Source organism: Ochotona princeps, chromosome 22 (assembly GCF_030435755.1).
Source record: "Ochotona princeps isolate mOchPri1 chromosome 22, mOchPri1.hap1, whole genome shotgun sequence".
Lineage (NCBI taxonomy): Eukaryota > Metazoa > Chordata > Mammalia > Lagomorpha > Ochotonidae > Ochotona > Ochotona princeps.
In genome coordinates this window covers 36,027,691-36,049,172 of record NC_080853.1, presented here as the reverse complement: position 1 = coordinate 36,049,172, position 21,482 = coordinate 36,027,691, and the positions used below count along the sequence as shown (strand labels likewise).

The following is a 21,482-nucleotide window of genomic DNA, read 5'->3' as shown; positions in this document are numbered from 1 at the left end:
GAGTATCATCCCGATCAATTAAAAGCCCCAACATAACATCAGCAACAATTTATAACATTATGGAATTAATTAACATAGTATTGAGTAACCAATATGTTAAAAAAAAATGCAAGTTCTTAACCACATGAGGTGACTACTTCATTGACATTTCAATTTTAGTTTATATACAACCGGGTTCTATATATCTTAAAATGGCTATAGATTACTGTTCAGCTGTCTTGTGTTTATTTTCATTATAATATTTAGCATTTTATAGCATTGAAGCATAATTTTGCTGAACCTGGGTTTTTTTCGGGTAGTCTAGACTGGCTTATAACTCTAACAAGACATATGTCAACAGTTTAGGTGCAGAACAGTTTTAGGATTGGTGTGCAGAGAAATCCTCAATACCCCAGTGAGGAGTAGCTAATCTTTGTGTCCCACCTAGTAAGGTATAAGTGAATCCACGTTGACCGTTTCCTGTCTGATTCTAAGCTTTCCTTGTTGTTCTCTGTCTGTCTATTCTAGATTTTTTTCTTTGTTTGGTTATTTATTTGTTTTGAGTGGTGTCCAGAGTGATCCTGATGGTCATTGCAAGTGAGGTTTGGGGCCCCAAGTTGGAACCAAGCAAGGACCAGAGAAAGCTCCTCTCCCTAGTCCCGAAGGAAGTTTACTGTTCTTCTGTTTCTGTGGACTGCTCATGGCTCCTGGCTGTTATTCTGATACACTTGGATCCTGTGAGGAAGGATTTGGACTTCTTCCATCCCATGTGGTAGATCCAAGCGGGAGTAGATGACCTCAGAGTTCTTGGCCTCCTTGAATACTTTTTTTTTTTTTTATTGTATTGTTGTTGAAAATCTTTACATAGTTAATTGCGGTTAAAAAAAAAAAAAGGTTCAGGGGGTATAGGGAAGTGGGTAATACTATTATGTCCATATTGTTTCCATCATGTATCTGAGGTAAAGGGGGATATTGAGGGAGAAGCCCCACCCGGTTTCCCACCCACCCCAAGTCCCGGATGTGGGGCATGCTCTGAGATATTTGCTCAAGTGGTTTTAATAGTTCTCCAGGTATGAATTGCTGCCAGTTTCGCTCGATGAGGTCATCCACTGATTGATACCTCAGGGTAAGTGCGCCATGAGGGAACTTGGAAACTGGGTTAAAATTCCTAGCTCCGCCCAGCTGCTGATATCTTGCGGCTAGGTGAGTTTGGGAGGGGTTCGGGCCTTGGGTTTGGGGGCAAGTGCCGCTCCTCACAGTGTGGCGGCTGTGGGGGGTGCCCCTGCCGGGTTGGACCCAATGCTGGGGGCTCACGCCAAAGACACTGCCGCAAGGCAGTGAACGAGTCCTCGGCCTCACCCAGGGCGGCCAGTGCACCATGTGGTGCCAGGCTTTGGCTGCTGGCTGCCCGGCGGTCTGCTCTGGGTTTTTTTTAAGATATATTTGCTGCCTGGGGACACCCATGACTAAGTCCAATTTTAGTGTAGGTGAGTAGTGAATCTTGGGTGATTCCCAGTGACAGGGTCATGAAAGTTTTAGGCATGCGTGGGGACTGAGACCTGGTGGTTTGGAGGGAAGTACCCAGGAGACAATTATGGTTAGTCAGATACACCAACCCAATTCAGAATACAGAAATGGCCTGTTTGTCTAGAACATCACTGATCGTCACACACCAGCCCACACCAATACTATGGATGGGGGCCTCTTTGGCAGTGATGGGTACCATTACCCAACTGTTTGGTGGAGTGGTGGAGTGGTCACATTTGGCAGGGTCAAGACTGTATCCAGCACGCGAGAGAACTTGGTCTAGGGGTAGACTTTATGGGGTTATGTGGGCCCAACCCTGTGGAAATACAAGTTCCCCTAGTTGGACACCCTAACAGGGTTGAATACTTTTTTTTAGCCTAATCCAGCTTTTTGTTTGCTTCCCCCTGGTGAAAGGAAATATCTTCCAATTCTGATATTCTTTCTTCTGCTTCATTCATTCTATTTTTTTAGATTCTCCACTGTACTTTTAATTTGCACCACTGTATTCTTCATTTCTAACGTATCCGCTTTCATTTGGTTCATTTCCTGCGTGACATGTTCCTTGAATTCCTTGAACACCAGCTTTACATGCTGGTATTGTTTATAAGAAGCTTTATAACAAGTGTTTTGAATTCTGTATCTCCCATTTTCTTGATGTCTTCCTCAGTGAACTCTGAGCTTGGCATAGGCTTTTGCTCCTTTGCAGGGGAGTCTTCAGTAATATTCATTGTGCCTTTGTCTCTTCTTTTGATCTTGGTCAATGTACTTCTGGTTATCAGATTCTTCTCCTTGAGGCAGGTTTCTAAGCTGTGTCACCCACAGGTCTGCAGTTTGAACTTACTTATTGCAGTTGGCACAGGCTCTTTGTTTGCAGTCACGTGTGCCACTCCCTTCAGCAAGTTCCTGGTCTGGGTTCTTACGTTAGATTTCCACCATGGTCTCCATAGCTCCTATTCCTGGCTCACCAGTCTGTACCTCCTGTGACACTGTGTTGAGGCTGCACCATTGTCTGTACAACCTTTCTCCCACTTCCAGTTGGAGCAGGTCCCAGGATTAGGGAGACACCAGGTGTCCTATATAGCTAGGTTGTTGGTGGTGCTGATATTGCTGGAACCTGTTTGCCATTAGGCCTGAGGGCTACACGGACCAATTTTAACCCATATGATGCCAAAGTAAGTATTATTTTCCCTGTGGCACCAGTTCAATGCACTGAGCTCAGTGAGTTCTCGCGAGCTCAGCAGCTTAGCACATGTGCAGCTCACTGTTGTCCCTGCAATCCTAAAACTTTTGCCACACTGTACTAAATGTCGCCTGATAAGTCACTACGGGAGTTTTGATCTGGCGGTCAGGTCTGAGGGCTACCTGGACCTGTCTTGGATGGAACCTGTAGGATTCCATGTTGTTGCAGTTCACTGCGTCAAAAATGAGTTCATTCCTAGCTCAGTGTATACTCAAATATTTCCCTTGCCTTTGCTTGCTTAAACAAAATGGTGCCCGATTCAGCTCTAAGAGGTGCAGACTGGGCTGTGAAATCCACCCTGTTCCCTCACCGCCCATCTGGGACCTGCTGCTCTGTCTCTGCTCCTGGCCAAATCAAACAGACCAGCAAGACTGGCAGCTCTGGGTTCACCTCCCAGTGAAAGTCCCTTCCTACCTGGTTGCTGCTGGAGTTCCGGCTGCAGGTGGAGTTCAGATCGCCATTCGCTGAATGCTGCTGGGGTATCAGTCACTGCAACATCACACCGTTGTTGTCACAACGTTCCCATGTCTGTTTCCAGGTACCCCTCTGCTGCTGTTGTTCTGTCCTCTCCTGTGTCCTGGAATATGCCCTCTCTGTTTCATGCTGGTTAATGTTTCTCCATCTGTTTAAACATGTCCTTACCCTATTCTGTCATCTTGATTCTCCCTCCTTTAATGGTATTCTTTTATTTTACTATCTCATATAATGATCATTGTAACTCCTTCAATACAAACAAGATAATTTTTATGAAGTATTGGATAATAATATTGTCATTTCACAGATAACATATGTAATACCATCATAAGATTTTTCAAAGTATATCTCTTATGGTATATCTCATTAATCCCAGAAAATAGTAGGTTAACACTGCATAGAGATAGTACTGTTTATCCCAGCAACTGGAAACATTTAACAATTTTTATTCATTTATTTAATGCTCCATAGGGTATGTTATATGTGATGAACTGTTAAACTCTACTGTGTGAATAGCAGTAGCTGATGACTTAATTACAGATGAAGATCTGTCTCTGCGTATTAAAGAGGCTCCTGGCATGTTTAACCAACTTCAGAGGTATTGAAATTAGACATCCTCGGGGAATTAGTTTTCAGTGATGTAGGCAATGCCTTTCTGTTGTGTTTCGATTGCCCGTGCTGTGAGAAAAGTATACTGCTTTGTCAGAGCAGGGTTTTTCCTAAGGTTGCCGGGCGTTGTGTTAGAATGGGAGTTGCTGTTGCCTTGTGTGATCAGCATGTGAAGTGGGCCTGATGGCCTTCTCCCTCGCTGCTCAGGTTCCATCTCAGCCTCCTCCAAGCTCCCGAGAACTCTTTATTTTTTTTTTAAACTAGAGGGATAGACAGACACCTCTTTCTCTCTGTCTCTCTCTCTTTCTTTCCCCCCTCTCTTCCATCTCTCCCCCTCTCTCCCTTTATTGGACAGTCAGATATACAGAGAAGAGGAGAGACAGAGAGGAAGATCTTCCATCTGCTGATTCACTCCCCAAGTGGCCACATTGGCCAGAGCTAAGCCGATCTGAAGCCAGAAGTCAGGATCCTCTTCCGGGTCTGCCACGTGGGTGCAGGGTCCCAAGGCTTTGGGCCATCCTCGACTGCTTTCCCAGGCCACAAGCAGGAAGCTGAATGGGATGTGGGGCAGCTGGGATATGAACCAGCACCCATATGGGATCCCAGCACGTGCAAGGTGAGGACTTTAGCCACTAGGCTGCAGCGCCAAGCCCATCACTCTTTATTTTTATAACCTATGCTTGAGTAGTTCTACCCTCAGTAACAGTCAATAGTTGAATGCTGATGAACAGATTCTTTGGACATTGTAGTACCTAGGATAGAGTTCAGAAGGGAGTATGGGATGTGAAATTTAAATCCCTCAGCATCATCCAAGTGAAGCCTCATAAAGATCTGATGGGATTTTAAGTGAAAATAGACTTCATCTTTACATAAAATTGGAGAAAAATTCTTACAGAGCTAGCACAAAGAATAATTACTAGGAATATGGCAGAGAAAAATAGAGCCACCAAAATAACTGATATGTATTATGGTGAAGGCAGACTTCAGTGGTAAATGAATTAAAGATCTCACCTTGGACTCGACTTTAGAAAGAAGCTGTACCCAAACCCATACAACACCGTGGTAGCAAAAGTGTCAGGAGAAAGACTGCAGAGGCACTGGGCTTGTCAGGAACAGGGATGAAGGGGAGAAAGGTCAGAAAAGGAATGCCCTTCTTAGGAGCTTGCACTGTGATGCTGTGGTTAAAGCCAGAGCTTTGTGTCTGGGATAGAGTCCTGCCTCTGCTCTCAATTCAGCTTCTGCTGTGTGCACAGCAGGTGGCAGGTGATGGCTCAAATGCTTGAGCCCCAACCACCCATACAGGAGACTTGGCTAGAGTGCCTGGCTGCTGGCCTTGTCCTAGCCCCAGTTGTTGTAGCCATTTGGGGAGTGAACCACTGGATGGAAGATCTCTGGCACTTTACTTTTCAAATAAACTTTAACCAAAGGGAGTAGGTAATCATTGTTTGAAACTTTTTTGTAAGATTTCTTTATTTATTTTTATTGGAAAGTCAGATACACAGAGAAGAGAGACAGAGAGGAAGATCTTCCATCCGATGGTTCACTCCCCAAGCAGCTATAATAGCTGGAGCTGAGCCACTGCGAAGCCAGGAGCCTCTTGCAGGTTTCCCACATGGGTGCAGGGTCCCAGAGCTTTGGGCCATCTTCGACTGCATTCCCAGCCACAGGCAGGGAGCTGGATGGGAAGCAAGGCTGCCAGGATTAGAACCGGCGTCCATATGGGATCCCTGGCGTGCAAGGCGAGGACTTTAGTCGCTGTGCTATCGCGCTGGGCCTATTGTTTGGACATTTTAAAAGCACCATGGTAAGAGTAACAAAAATGTAAAACAGTGGGTGTTCAGAGCCAGAGAGGACCAGCTAGCCCCTCTCAGGCAGCAGGGATCGGACCAGATGGGCCACCTGGGAGTGGGATCTTGAGAGGAGAATGTAAGGACCTTTAAGTTTCAGACTGAAACACCAGCTGTAGAGGGATAGCAGAGCTGGGGTAGTAAGTATTGACCAGTGCCAAAATGCCTCTCACTGGTGCACACTAAAGCTAGGTCTGGGGGCCTACTTGGAAGGGCTAGATCACAGTACTCACCAACGAGAGTCCAAACAGGAGACAGGTAATGCTAGGCTGGGCCATGGCACTAACCAGCACACAAGAGAGCTGGGTCTGGGGGCAGATTGTGTAGGAGTTGTGTGGGCCCACCCCTGTGATCTGCAGTTTCAGCTGATTTGCTTGGAGCTGGGGGTGGTGGCAGGCATGACCATGGAACCCCCAACACTCCTGGTTCCTAGGGTTGGGTACAGGCTAGGTTGGTCCAGACTGCAGCACCCACAGACACACCCAAGGATATGATGTGGGGCGGGCCGGGCTACAACATCCACCACTCATACATACTCAGGACAGAGGGGGTAGCCTATGACCAGTAAGGACCTAGCACCCACTGCATATGTGAGATCTGCATCTCGGAGCAGGTCTGGTGGGAGAACTAGAGAAACTCCTCTAACATGCCATTGCTCCTGCTCATGAGTGTGTGATTCAGGACTGGGTGTTGGTCAGACTGGGAAGCGGAAAGAGGTAACTGGGCAAGGTCAGGCTGACCTTAGCTCACTTGTAAGTGCAGAGGCAAGGTTGGAATGTGGGACATGCCTGGCTAGGCTATCATACCTGCTGGATTGCATGAGTCAGGGATGGGAGCAGACTGGGCAGGGCAAGGCTATAGCAATGGCTAGTGAGAGTTGGGACTGGGGTAGGCCAGGTCAGGCCAGGCTGCAACATCCGATGGCAAAGGTCAGGACAGGGAATGGGCTGTGCAGACCTGGGTCAGAGCAACCACTCACATGTGCAAAATCTGGGACTGGGAACAGGCCTGGTTAGGGAGCTAAGGGGATACCCTGGCTGGGTTATGGTTCCACTGGTGAGTGCCAGAGCCATAATGGGGAGGTGGTCCGGGCTGGACATGGCTGCAGTGTCCATTGACATGGATGTGGACTGGGTCTGGGATGTGCCAGACTGGGCTAGACTCCAGCATCCACAGGCTAGACTAGGTTTCCGCTCCCACTGGGCCACATGAAAACTGTGTCAGGGCATGAATGAAGTGTGGCTGGACTGTAACACCCAGCAGTAAGGACCAAATTGGGTATGGGCCAGTCGGGCAAGACTACTGTTCCTGCCAGGTCAGGAGGTGGACTAAGTCAGCCCAGACCAAGGCCTACCAGTGTGCATGAGATCCGCCACTGAGAGGAGACCCAGCAAGGAGTTTGGGGAACGCTTTGTCAGGGCACTGTCCCTGCAGGTGAGTGCAAGAACCAAGGCAAGGATCGGTCCAGAACAGACCAGGTTATAGGACCTGCTGGCATATGTGTGGCTCAGGTATGGGGCCAAGCCAGGCTGGACCAACTCATAACACCCACTGGCAGATCTTGGAACCAGGATGGGGTGCAGGACAGGCTGGGTCTAGCCACATCACTAGCCGGTTCACATTAGAGTTGGGACTGGGGGTTGACTGTGCCAGGTTGGGTGGCTGTTTCAACCAGCACAGGCTGGAATGGGGACAGACTGGGCCAGGCCAGACTACAGCACTCACCTGCAAATGCTGAGGTGAGAAGGACCACAGCACTGATCAGCATATGTGAGACCGGGATAGGGGGGTAAGCCTGGTAGGGGAGTAGTGGGGACTCCACTGCTAGGCCACTGCTAATGCTGGCAAGCGTGAGAGCTGGAATTGGGGGCAGACCAGGCTGGGCAAGGCTACAATACCTATTGGCCTACATGTGAACTGGATTTGGGGGAGAACAAGGCTGGGGAAGCTGATTGTACAGGCATGAGCTAGAATAAGGACAAGTGGGTTGGGCTTTGCCACAGCATCAACTGTCAAGTTCTGGGACTGGGGGGCAAGTTCTGTCAAGCTAGACCATTGAACCACCTGCAGAATGTGAGATCTGGGGTGGGAAGATGGTCCAGTGGGGAGGTTGTGAGCTCCTCTCTGATAGGCTGCGACTCCCACTGGTAAGCTTGAGAACCAGCACTGTAGTTGGGCCTGGCTGGACAGGCAGTGGCACCCGCTGGCATGTGTGTGCTGGAGGGTGGAGTTGTTTGGGTTGAGTTAGGCTTCAGTGCCCAATGATGTATATGAGATCTCAATGGGATGTGGGACAGACTGGACCAGTCCACTGCACATGCTGGCAGGCACAGAAACCAGAGCTGGGAAGCCTGTTCAGTAGTGGTTATCAGTGGTTGCTCTGACTGGGCTGCAGCTCCCCTGTGGTACATGAGGGCCAAGCATGTGTTGGGCAGGGCAGGGCTGGGCCACAGCACTCATTGGTTTGCTGAGGATGAAGGGCAGAATAAATTGATCAACTACCCCAGTCAAACTTGACAGCAAATTTCTGGGCCAGTGGAGACTCAGAAATGGACTACGTCAGCCAATTTTCCTTGGAAAGATTTCCTCATCCACGGAGCAGCATCTCAGAACAATCAAAAACACATGAACAGAAGCCTCAGAAAATGCTCCACAGTGGGGACCCTGGATGACACTGGGTGGCAGTTCCCCATCCCCGGGTAACGCAGCAGTTTGGAGGCTGGGCAAGGTTTCTCCTCTTGCGTCCCCCTCTCCCCCATATATGGGAAGAAGAAGAAGAAAATGTGCAAACAGGGGTCTAACCCACTATTGCCTGTTCCTTGACCCTTCTCACCCTGATCAACTATGTAAACATCATCAACAATAAAATTTAAATGTTTTTTAAACATGCAAAATATCCCTTAATGGAAAAAGTAGAATAAAAATAATAGGGTGGGAACCAGTTTGTGGCAAAGCAAGTTAAGCTGCCGCTTGGGCATCCCATACAATAGAACCACGTCTAATACAACTTCTGATATATCCAGGGCAGCAGGGGTTAATGCCCCAAACGCTTGGGCCCTTGCCACCCGCACTGAGATGAGAATAGAGTTCCTGGCTCCTGGCTTCATCCCCACCTACCCCTGCTATTCTAGCCATTTGCAGAGTGACCCAACAGATAGAAGATCCTTCTCTCTCTCTCTGACACTGTGCCTTCCAAACAAATGAGTAAATCTTCTTAGAAAAAAAATTGGGTGGTCAGTACATTGAAACTTAATGGAAAGGTCTTGGTTAAAATATAGACAGACTACACAAATGAGTTATTATTCCAATAGGTATAGTTGTTTAGCACCTCCAATCCCTAATGAGAGGTACAAAAAGGGAAGCCTTGAGGACAGGAAAAATAGAAAAAGTTGTTGTAGAAAAAAACTAGAGATTCGGAGCCAGGGTTAGTTTGTACATATTCAGATTAACCCCTACACTCCTACTAGCCAAGTCCACCAAGTCTACTTGGTAATTTATGTTTGTATTGTTGTTATTAACTTGTGACGTGGGAAAAAAGGCACCTGCTCCTGTTAACACACATAAGAACCTGCCACCCGAATATGTAGAGTATTTATCCTCTACATGCAGCACTTTAAAGAAAACTGGGCAAGGGAGAAGCTATTTTGGGGAAAGTATAAGAGTGACCCCAGACGTTCAACTCAATTGACAGCAGGCACACCTAGAGAAATAGTTACCTGTCCTGTCTGCCTTGGGAAGATGAGAGATGTTTTTTGAATCCTGATGCCTTTCTTCCTAGGAGAACTTTGATGCCTGTTTCCAATAGTGTTACGAGACTGGGAGCACAGAAGGTGATCTTGGAGTTTAAGTATCTTCCAGGAGCACTTGCTTAGCTGCTCAGCCTTCGGAGCTCTCGTTGCAGAACCTCTGCCAGGGCCTGGGCCACAAGCATCTGGAAACAGAGCAGGGCTGCTGCTCTGGGATTGCCAGGGTTTAGGGAAATCTTGCCTGTCTAAAGCTTCCAAGACTGCCAAATTACAGATTTGTCCTGAGAAATGGAATTTCTGAATGAATTTGAATGATGACTGAACCTGACTAACTTTTCACACTCTTAGCTTGTAGATGTGTAACATGCAAAAAAATAATTAAAAGTACTGTATAATGGGTGGATTTAGAGTTAGAAGAAAAGGAGCGTGAGCAGTTTAAGAACTCTGTCTTGTCTGATGTAGGGTAGGTGTCTGACATCCACTGGTGCTGTCTGGATATGGCAGTGTGTGTGTGTCTGTGGTCCCATACACACAGACTTCTTGAACCATCTTCAACTAGGTTCCAGTATCTTATGTGCAGATATAGACATGTACTGGTCAAATACATCACTGATGTTTTTTTTTTACTTTAAAATGCTCTATTTTGATAGTCAATTAAAAGATACAAAATGATATGTGCAGTGAAGAGCTTCCTTATTCCTAAAGTTCTTTTGCTTTTTCGTTTTGACAGACGTAAGAATCTGTATCTACTTTGAGAAAATCAACTATAGAAGCCTGCTGCTGTTGAGCGGCATCTTGTATTTGGTTCAAAGCTGGGGAGTGTTGGAAATGTTGACAAAGGGCACACCCTCCCACCTCTAGATTGTACAACATGGTAGCCTAAGAGTGAATGCCACCCAGCACCAAGAAATGTCTGCTGCATAAGAATGAAGCCCAGTCCCAGTCCTGGATCTTGTTCTTTCCAGGGCGTGCTGAGCTCTAGTGTGGCAGGACAGACACCCTGTCTTGGCACTTGCCCAATGCCCTAATGCTTCAGCAAAGCCCAGCAAGTCAGCACTTCTGGCCTTTGCATGCACAAAGGTATGCAGTGGCTTGGCCTAGCTCTGCCCTCCCCCAAACCCAGCTGACATGCAGGCCACGTTGTTACAGCCCTGCCCAGCATGGTCTACCCCCAGTCCCAGCTGTCACAATCACCAGTGGAAACAGTGGCCCTGTAGGGGATCCCCTACAGCTTCTCCCAGCCTGGGCTCTTACATGTGCTGTTGGATGCGGACACCCAGTCTAACACGGCCCATCTTGCCTTGGCTTTCGCCAGAAGGTGCTACAACCTGGCTTGGCCCAGCCTGCCCCCAGGGCCAGCCCTACTGTGAACTGGCGGGTACTGTGGTCCAGTCTGCCAGGCAGGGCCCCCAGCCCTAGCTTGTACCAGTAGGTAGTGGTCAATGCCAGCTAGCCCAGGTCATGTTTCCCATGTGGGTGGGTACATTGGTCTGACCCAGAAATGTCCTCTGGTTCCCTTCCTTCAAACCACCCAGCTGCATCCCCGTTTTTTACCTGCAAGTACAATGGCCTAGTGGGTAGAAGTCCCCCAGAAGCCATTTCTCATTGTAACATGCTTGTGCAGTGGTGCCCCCTCCAGCACATCCCCTGCCCCCTTTCTTCAGTCCCAATGCCCGTGAGTAAGCATTTCCCCGGGCATGGTTTCCGGCAGTGTGGTATGCCAGCCTGTCCGCAGGAGACCCAGTCTGCTAGTGTGCCAGCGTCTGCCCTAAAAATAGAGTGGAACCTAGGTTTATCAGGCATCCTTTTTCCATGAAAGCTGGAAATTGCACATTTGTGTTAAAATTCCAAAATTTAAGCTGTTGTGTCTAGTTTTAAAACTTGATATAGGCCAAACAAAATGCCAATTAGATGAAGCCACAGACCTCAAGTTTATGAACCCTACCGTAATGTGAGTTTTTAGGATTTCTTACCTCTTTAAATAGAGGTGTTTTCTGTCATTTCTTTTCTGTACTCTGGTGTCAGTTTACAATAACAAGAATTATCTGTACAGGTTCAGTGAGTTCTGCCCTCCGCATCCTGGTTAAGACTTTATTTTCAAGCTTGATTCTTGAGCAAGTTTTGGATATTTACACTCCTATAATAATATTTAATATAGGCTTAAGTGAGTGCTTGAAGTCCTTAGTAGATTTCCTCATTTATCTACGTGACAGTAGTTTTTACTTCTCGTCCTCAGTGTTTTGATCAGTCCGTTCAGTTTAGTCCCCTTTGATTTTGTTTTATTTTACCCATTTGTGTTTTGGCCTTTCTTCCTGTTTTGGAAGGGGGTTGGTTTCTTTTTCTACCTTCTCAAGGTGACTTCTTTCACTCACTTATTTTCATAGTAAAGGGTGTTCATTTTTCTCTCAGGCTTTTTTCTTACATGATGTGATTAATTTCAGAATGGTCTTATTTTGTTGAACTCATTGAAGATTTGTTTTTAATTTTCAGTAGCTAGTTTTCCTTATATTAGTGAGTTAATTTTATTACATATGGTCACAGGATAAGGCTTACAATATTTCTACTGTTTGAAATATTCTCTTTTAAAAAATATATTTTATGGGATTCCGGTACATGCAAAGCAAGGATTTAGCCACAGAGCCATTCTGCCAGGCCCCAAAGTGTTCTTTTTTTTTTTTTTTAATTATTGGATATGTAGTCTCCATTACACAGTTGCTGTACATCCCCTTAAATGAAAAGCCACAGTACAAAATCAACAACAGGAAGAAACATAGAAATTAACAATGCCATGAAGTTAAATAGCATGCTACTGAATGACTAATGTGTTGCTGAAGAAATGAAAAAGAAAGTCAAGAACCTTCCTGAAAAAAAAAAAATGATGCTACTGTATGGTCTATGAGTTATTGAAGAATTTAATGAGAGTTTTGAAGAAACTTTAAAAGAAATCAAAATCCATGAGATACAGTTTTCACTGATCTTTGTTGGTGAGTTGTGTCTCCTGTGAATAGGTTTTGCTTTATTAATCATATCTACTAATCTATGACGTTTGGTTGATGAGTTTAAGCCATTTACATTCAGGGTTAATAGGAATGGGTGATAATTTGGTCCTGTCATTTTAGCAATGGGTTGTTCATTGATTTAGTCTTCTGTTTTTTTTTTTTTTAAAGTACAGGCTGAACTGATTTCTTTCTTTCTTTATTTTTTTATTTTTATTATAAAGTCAGATGTACTGAGAGGAGAGATAGAGAGGAAGTGGAGCTGCCGGGATTAGAACCAGCAGCCATATGGGATCAAGGCGAGGAACTTAACCACTAGGCCACGCTGCCGAGCCCTTCTGTTGTTTTTTTACTGGGATCTTCTTCCCATTTGCGTTTGGTTTTGGTGGGTGCTATTCCTCTTCTCTGTCAAGAGAACATCTTTAAGTATCCTTTGTAAGGCAGGTTTGGAAGAGGCATATTCTTTTTTTTAAGGTTTATTTCTTTTTATTATAAAGTCAGATTTATAGAGAGAGGAAGAGAGATAAGGAGGAAGATCTTCCATCCTATGATTCACTCCCCAAGTGACCACAATGGCCAGTGCTGCTCTGATCCGAAGCCAGGAACCAGGAGCTCTTCCGGGTTTCCTTGTGGGTACAGGGTCCCAAAGCTTTCGGCCATCTTCAACTGCTTTTCCAGGCCACAAGCAGGGAGCTGGATGGGATGCAGGGCTGTCGGGATTAGAACCGGCACCCATATGGGATCCCAGTGCATTCAAGGTGAGGACTTCAGCCACTGAACTACCACGCCAGGCCCAGAAGAGGCATATTCTTTTAACTTTTCTTTACTGTGGAAGAATTTTATTTCATTTTCAAAGACTAAGGAAAGCTTTGCTGGGTACGTTATCCTGGACTGACAATTTTTTTATTTTAGAATCTGGAATATGCCATTCCATTCTCTTCTGGTCTGTAAAGTTTCCTGTGAGAGATCTTCTGTGAGTTTAATTGGCATTCCATTATATGTCAATTGATTTTTTTGACGTGCACATTTAAGGATCTTTTCCTTATGTTCAATTGAGCAGAGCTTGATTATCATGTATCTTGGTGAAGATTGCTTTTGGTCAACCCTGTTGGGAGTTCTGTGCTTCTCCTGGATGTTGTTTCCCAATTCTTTCTCTAAATTAGAGACGTTTTTCCTTATTATTTCATTAAATGCATTTTTTTTTAAGATTTATTTTATTTTCATTACCAAGTCAGATATACTGAGAGGAAGAGAGATAGAGAGGAAGTGGAGCTGCCAGGATTAGAACCAGCGGCCGTATGGGATCAAGGCGAGGACCTTAGCCACTAGGCCACACTGCCGAGCCCCATTAAATGCATTTTTAAATCCAGCTTCTCTTCCTGCGCCTTCTGGGACTCCCATAACTCTTATATTTGGCCTTTTAATAGTGTCTTTCAATTCTTGAATACTTTTTTTTTTAGCCTAATCCAGCTCTGCTTCCAGCTTTTTGTTTGTTTCCCCCTAGTGGCAGGAAATGTCTAACAATTCTGAGATTCTTCTGCTTGCTTCATTCTATTTTGGAGATTCTCCACTGTACTTTAAATTTGCTCCACTGTATTCTTCATTTGTAATGTATCAGCTTTCATTTGATTCATTTCCTGCATGATATGTTCCTTAATTTTCTTGAACACTTGTATTACGTGCTTCTCATTGTTGATAAGAAGCTTTTTTAAAGATTTATTTATTTTTATTGCAAAGTCAGATATACAGAGAGGAGAAGAGACAGAGAGGAAGATCTTCCACCCGATGATTCACTCCCCAAAAGACCACAACGGCTAGTGCTATGCCAATCCAAAGCCAGGGGCCAGGAACCTCCTCCAGGTCTGCCACACGGATGCAGGGCCCAAGGCTTTGGGCCGTCCTCGACTGCTTTCCCGGCCACAAGCAGGGAGCTGGATGGGAAGCGGGGTCGCCAGGATTAGAACTGGCGCCCATATGGGATCCCGGCACATTCAAGGTGAGGACTTTAGTCGCTAGACCACCGTGCCGGGCCCCATAAGAAGCTGTAAAACAAGTGTTTTGAATTCTGTGTCCCGCATTTTCTCGATGTATTCTCTAGTTAACTATGAGTTTGGCAAAGGCTTTTGCTCCTTTACAGGGGAATCTTCAGTTATATTCATTGAGCCTTTGTCTCTTCTTTTGCTCTTGGTCATTGTACTTCTGGTTATCAGATTCTTCTCCTTGGGGCAAGTTTCTAAGCTGTGTCACCCACAGGTCTATAGTTCAATTTTACTTATCGTGGTTGGTACACGGCTCTTTGTTTGCAGTCACTTGTGCCACTCCTTCCAGTGACTGCCAGGTCTGAATTCTTATGTTAGATTTCCACCATGGTCTCCATAGCCCCAACTCCTGGCTCACCATTCTCCACCTCCTGTGACACTGTGCTGAGGCCTCACCGTTGTCTGTACAAACTTTTCTCCTCTTTATGGTTTGAGCAGTTTCCAGGATTAGGGAGACACCAGGTGTCCTATATAGCTAAGTTGTTGTTGGTGCTGATCTTGCCAGAGCCTATTGGCTTAGGTTGAGGGCTACATGGACCTATTTTTACCCGTATGATGCCAAAGTCAGTATTGTTTTCCCTGTGGCACCAGTGCAGTGCACTGAGCTCAGCGAATTCACTCTCAGCTCAGCACTTGGCACAACTCACTGTTGTCCCTGTTCCAGTAACAGCTCCCTGCTAATGTGCACTCTGCAATAGCAGATCCCAACAACCACGTGAGAAATAGGATTGAGTTTCTGGCTTCTGGCTTTATGCTGGTGCTTGTTCAGCTGCTGCAGGCTTTGTGAGGTCACCACCTAATGGACCCTTGCCGCTCTCACGTACAAATTGAGCTAGATAGGTGGACACATACAGCACGAAGAGGCTCGAGACATTTGTAAAGAATATAGATTCGTGTGCCCATTGCACCATTTCCCCTAATGACAATATCTTCAAAAACTATTCTGCAGTACCACAGTCAGGGTGATGATAGCAATACCATCAAGATACAAAATTTATCCATCACTTCTGGGATCTCTCACATTGCCCTTTCATAGCCATACTCGTTTCTCTTACTCCCAAATGTGCTTTTGGAAAGAATATTTGAGAAGTGGAGTTAGAGAGGAGGAGATAGAGATCTTCTGTCCGGTGGTTGAATCCCCAAGAGGGTGCCCTGACCAAGGTTGGGCCAGGCCAAAGCCAGGAACTAAGCACTTCCTTTAGATCTCTCATGTGGGTGCATGGACCCAAGTACTCTAGCCACCCTCTGTAGCTTTTCTAGGCGCATTAATGAGGAGCTGGACACAAGTGGAGTAGCTAGGATTTGAAGCAGCACCCATATGGGATGCTAGCGTTACTGATGGCAACTTAATCGGCTATGCCACAGCACTGGCCTCTGGCCCAACTTGTCCCTAACTGATGATACCTGCTCATTTATTCTTCTTTTCTATAATTTTTTTCATTCCAAGAATGTTAAGTGTACTCATTCCTCATATATTATATAATTGGCTTTTCTCATTTAACAGTTATCTGAAGGGTGGTCCAGGTTACTAGATCTATTTATTCATTATTATTTATTACCAAAGAATATTCGTGGTAGCATATACCATGGTTTGTTTAATCACCCAACCATTGGAGACCATTGGGTCATCTCCAATCTGGGGATTAAGAAGGAAACCACTGTCAGCACTGAGGTAGAGGTGTGTGTGTGAACATGGGTTTTCGTTTCCCTGGGGTGGATGTTCAGGAATGCATCTGCTTGGTGTAGGTCTGTCTGATTTTATAAGAAGCTGCTAAATGGTTTTCCAGAGCAACTGTACCATTTGATATATTCCCACAAGTGAGAATTACTTCCTGTGTTACCATAAGCTTTTCATGTCATGAGGTTTTTTTGTCATTCTGATAGGTGTTTAGTGATATCTCGTAGTTTTTAATTTGCGTGTCCCTAGTGACTAATGATTTGGAGCTTATTTTTCTGTTTTGGATGGAGGGAAGCTTGAGACCTTATTTATTTGTCTGAAAAACAGAGTGACACAAAGAAAGGGAAAATGGAGGTCTTGCATCTACTGGTTCACTCCCTGAGTGCTCACAAGAGCCAGGGCTGGGTTACCCTGAGCCCCATTAGGACTCCATGCGAGCAGCAGGGCTGCACTCCTTGAGCTGTTGTCTTTCTAGGCAGAGCTGGGCTGCAAGTGAAGCCAGCACTTCTGTGTGAGATGAAGGTTCCTAGGCAGAGGTCTAATGGGTGCTACCACCGCCCCCAAACTTGGAATGTGGTAGGGTGGTCTCCTGAGTGGTCTGGGCAGGGGTCTGTCACCCTCTCCTGGCTTCCAATACCACCTGTGATCTTCTTGGCTTTGGGGTGAGCACTGCAGTTTGGGCTCCTGCCACCACGAGGCATTCTCCCCTCATTATCCGTCTGTGCTTCTCATCCTCCTTTGGGGTCACCGTGGAGAGAGGGTCCTCCTTACTGTTTATGATTTTTAACTTGTTGTATCTTAACTAATCACAGTTGCAACTACCCTGTTTCCGAATGATGTTACATACTAAACTACTAATGATGGGGACTTCACCATATGTTTTTATGATACAGATCAACCTGAACATGGTTGATTTGTATTGTGGTATTTTGAGTTTAGATGTTAATCTTTTTTCAGATATGTGGTCTGTAGATGCATTTCCCCATTCTGTATCTTTCACAGAGTCATTCATAGGCAAGAATTTCTTTTCATTGCTTTGGCATCAAGTCTGAAATTCTGCCTAGCACTAGATCCTGATAATATTTCCTGGACCTAGTGACTAAAGTTCTCGCTTTGCATGCATCAGGATCCCATATGGGTGCCAGGTTCGTATCCTGGCTACTCTACTTCTCTTTCAGCTCACTGCTTATGGCCTGGGAGAGTAGCCGAGGACAGCCCAAAGCCTTGAGACCCTGCATCCGTGTGGCAGACCCAGAAGAGGCTCCTGGCTCCTGGCTTTGGATTGGCGCAGCACTGGCCATTGCAGCCACTTGGAGAGTGAAGCGGCGGACAGATGATCTTTCTCTCTGTATCACCTTCTCTCTATAAATCTGACTTTCCAATAAGAATAAATCTTTTTTTTTTTTTTTTTACTTCTAAGAAAGGTATTGTTTCCTGTGCTTTCCCCAGCCATATTACAGCCCATATCTCAGTCCATGGTCCATTTTGAGTTTGTGTGTGAAGTTAAAATCAAGATTCAATGTTTTTGTCTTGTTGTCCATTGCTCCAGCAAAAATTATCAAAAAGATTCTTGTCTCTGTATTTAGTTGATTTTTGTGCATTTCTGGAAAGTTGTTAGATGTATTTGTGTGGATTTATGTCTGAGTTCTTGTTTGGTTGACCTACGTGTGTATCCTTTCCCGTGTCCACACAGTCTTGATTCATGTAGCTAAGAAAAGTTCCTAAACTGAATGGATTGATTCCTTTCCTTTCCTTTGCAACTTGGTAACCTGTTCTAGTTCCTTTTCTTTCATCTATATTTTATAAACTTGCCTCCATGAAAGGCTTGCTGAATGCTGTGGTTTAGATGTAGTTTCCCCCAAAAATATTGAAGTGCTGGAGGCATGGTGCAGTGATGTTGAGGCTGGGTTTAGTGTAAGGTAGTTTGATGGTGGTTGTAAGGCAGGCCCACCTCGTGCCTGGGGCTACTTTCCTTGCCGCCTCTCTGCCCTGTTGTCATGGCACCTGGCCGGCTCTCCCCAGAGCCCAACCAGGAGGGGCCACCACCCACACAAACTGCCCTTCACCCAGACTGTGCGCTCAGAAATCTTTTTACTGTATCAATTACCCAGTTTCAGACATTTTGTAATAGCACCAGAAAATAGACTAATATACTAGGTTTTGGAGAAGACTTATAGTACATCTGTGTATCAATTTGGAGAGAGCATATTTATGTTGAATGTTCTAACCTATGAGCACAGTATGCCTGTGCATTTAAGTCTTGCTAGAGTTCTTTAGTCAGCACTTTGTAACTTTCAGTTTCTAAGCCTTGTACATCTTGTTAGACTTACATCTTTGTATCTCAATAATTGTAAATGTCATATTTAAATTCAACATGCATATGTTCATTGCTACTTTGTAGAAGTAAAATTGATTTTTCTGTGCTTACTTTTTGTCCTACAACCATGCTAAACTCATTCTGGGAGTTTTTTGGTAGATTTTGGGAGGGCTTTGTAAAAATGTAGACAATACTATAATGGATAGGACCAACTTTGTTTTTCTTTTCTTTGTAATGTTTATACTTTTTATTTCCTTTGTGAACTTCACTGTCTAGAACTTTGCATCATGGTAAGAATTTTGCACTGTAATTAGCAAGATTAGTGAGAGCGGTTAGTTTGCCTTGTTGCTGGTCTTAGAACAGGAAATTGTTTTAAAATAACTTTTTTTTTTTCAAGATTTATGTATTTGTTTGACAGAGAGGGAGGGATAGCTCTCGCCTCTGCTGGTTCGTTCCCCAGGCAGCCGCAATGTTTTCTGTGGTTTTCTCAGCCGTATTAGTTTTGCATTTTATGTTATATCTCAGTCCATAACCCATTTTCTATGTGTCTGAAGTTAAAATTGAGGTTCATTGTTTGTCTGAGTGTCCTGTTGCTCCAGCAAAATTAATCAGAAAGACTCATATCTCTGTTGAATTGGTTTTTGTGTATTTCTGAAACATTTTTAGGTGTATTTGTATAAAGCCAGGCTGAACCCAGAAGCCATAGGCTCCATCCGGGTCTCCCACACGTATGTCAGGGGCCCCAACACTTGGACCATCATTTGATGTTTTTCTGTTTTTCCATCGCCATTGATAGGGCACTGGATCAGCAGCGAGACCCAACTTGATCTGCCTTACCACAGTGCTGGCCCTGAGAGGGGAGGAGCGAGCATGCTCACACCCATAGCGATGTCTGAGCTAGGCATGCAGTCTAGGTCTGCCGCATGGGTGCAGGAACCCCATTACTTAAGGCATTGCTGCCAGCTGCTAAGGTCAACATGGACCGGAAGCTCTCGGGCACCAGGATCCTTAAATCAAAACCAGCTACTCCAACAGGCTGCCCAGACATCTTTAATTGCTGGGCTAAATGCCTGCTCCTAGCCATTTTTTTTTTCTTTGAATACCTTTTCATTCTTCCATTTTTCTTCTCTTCTGAAAACTTAGTTACAAGAATGTCAGTTTTTCCCCTTGTCTCAGGTTTATTTGTTCAAGTGGTGCAGGAGGGCAGCAGGCCAGGGCCACACCTGTCCTTCTGTCCCTGCAGTGGCCGTCACAGGCCAGCACTACTGAGCTTTCGTCAGGGGCTGGGCACCTTTGGGAGCTGGTGCTGCAGGCACAGCCTGGGCCTGGTTTGGGCCCCGGCCTTGCTCTCAGTCTGAGGCTCGGTCTTGGCCTTGCCACGGTCTTTGCCCGGGCCAGCCTGACACCTTTGGCCATGCAAACACGAGCATGCTTCCTGAGCTTGGGGTGGGCGATGTAGGCAAGTTGATGGAGCTTGTGGCTGACTCCCTTGGGACTGACTCGCACTTCCTTGGGTCTGACCATGGCCTTGATGGCCTCGGCGTGTGCAATCTTAGCCTTGGCATTGCTGACCTGAACCTTCTTCAGGCCTTTCTTGCTGTGCTTCTTGGCAGAACGTATGTTCCTCAGGAGCCTGGGGCCCACCCCTTGAAGAGATTCCTGTCTTTGTGATGTGGGCTTCCTGCTGCCATTTCTGCACTGCTTTCAGGACAGGTTGTGTGTGGTGTGGTTCTCGGACTTGGCCATGTCTACACTGTAACTCGTAGCTGCCGAAGCCTTTGAGACCAGAGAGAGTGCATGCCAGGTTTGCGCGCATGCTGGGTGTTATAGTCTCACCTGCCCGTAAGTCTGGCCTCTGCTGTCCATGGTGGGTAGTTACTGTCTTGTAATTCATAAAGGCTTTCCTCTAGCTCGCTGATGGTTTTTCCTCGACATTTTGCTTTTGAGCCCATTCACCGAATTATTTCAATTATTGTATCTTTGAGTTCTGTAGTTTCCATTTGTTCCTCATATATTCTGTTTCCTTTGTAAGACTTTCCTTGTTTTAGGCAAGCTCATAGTTACTTGTTTCTGACAGGCTTGTATTCTGTCTTCAGTGTTGGTATCTAGGATTGGCTTTTGTCATTGAATTTGTGGTCATCCTAGTTCTTGCTTGATGAGTGATTTCCAGTTGAAACTTGGACATTTTGCGCATTGCAAAATGTAAAACCCTGGGTTTTGCTTAAACATTCTCTTCTAGCTGACTTCCTCTGATGCCGCTTAGGCTGTGGGAGAGCTGGAGGTCGGTTGTGGCCTCATTCATGCCAGGTAAGGTAGACATCTGAATTCCTCCCTGAGCCGCTGTTGACAGATGGACGAAGGGGGCAGTGCTCCTTGGTGTTGCTAAACAGAAGGGAGTTCCAGCTGCCTCCTCTTTTTTAAGAAATATTTTTCTCTAGGACTAAGCAAATCATTTTTATCAGAATGTTTAGATTTTTTCCTACTGCTCAGTGACATTTATAAAATAGTATTTCCAGAGCCTAGCGTGGTAGCTTAGCGGCTAAAGTCTTTGCCTTGCACACACCGGAATTCCATATGAACACCAGTTCTAATCCAGGCAGTCCAGACAGTCCTGCTTCCCATCCAGCTCCCTGCTTGTGGCCTTGGAAAGCAGTAAAGGACGGCCCAAAGCCTTGGGACTCTGCACCCATGTGGGAGACCCAGAAGAGCTCCTGACTCCTGGCTTTGGATCAGCTGTTGTGGTCGGGGAATGTGGTCTTGGGGAATGAATGAGCAGATGGAAGGTCTTCCTCTCTGTCTTTCCTCCTCTCTGTTTATCTGATTTTCCAATTAAAAAAAAATCTCAAGAGGCCATAAAGATGCTGTGTGAAAAACAGAGAAGCCAGTTACTTGCAATTTGCTAATTCTTTTCCTACTTAATAAGTTAAGATGTAGTTAACCAACAAAGTGAAGTTGAGACGTTTGCTGCCTGGACTGTGAGACAGTGGTGAGTTGTGTGGCAGTGGAAGGTTTGCTTCTCACAGCTTTTGG

General features: G+C 45.5%; 1 protein-coding gene and 1 pseudogene across 1 annotated transcript in view; one reads left to right on the top strand and one right to left on the bottom strand.

Moving 5' to 3' along the window:
- The window catches only part of RNF24 (ring finger protein 24), a 79,778-nt gene that overhangs the window by 27,108 nt on the left and 31,188 nt on the right, over positions 1-21,482 (top strand). The window lies entirely within an intron of this gene.
- On the bottom strand, positions 19,715-20,198 carry LOC101533440 (large ribosomal subunit protein eL29-like; annotated as a pseudogene).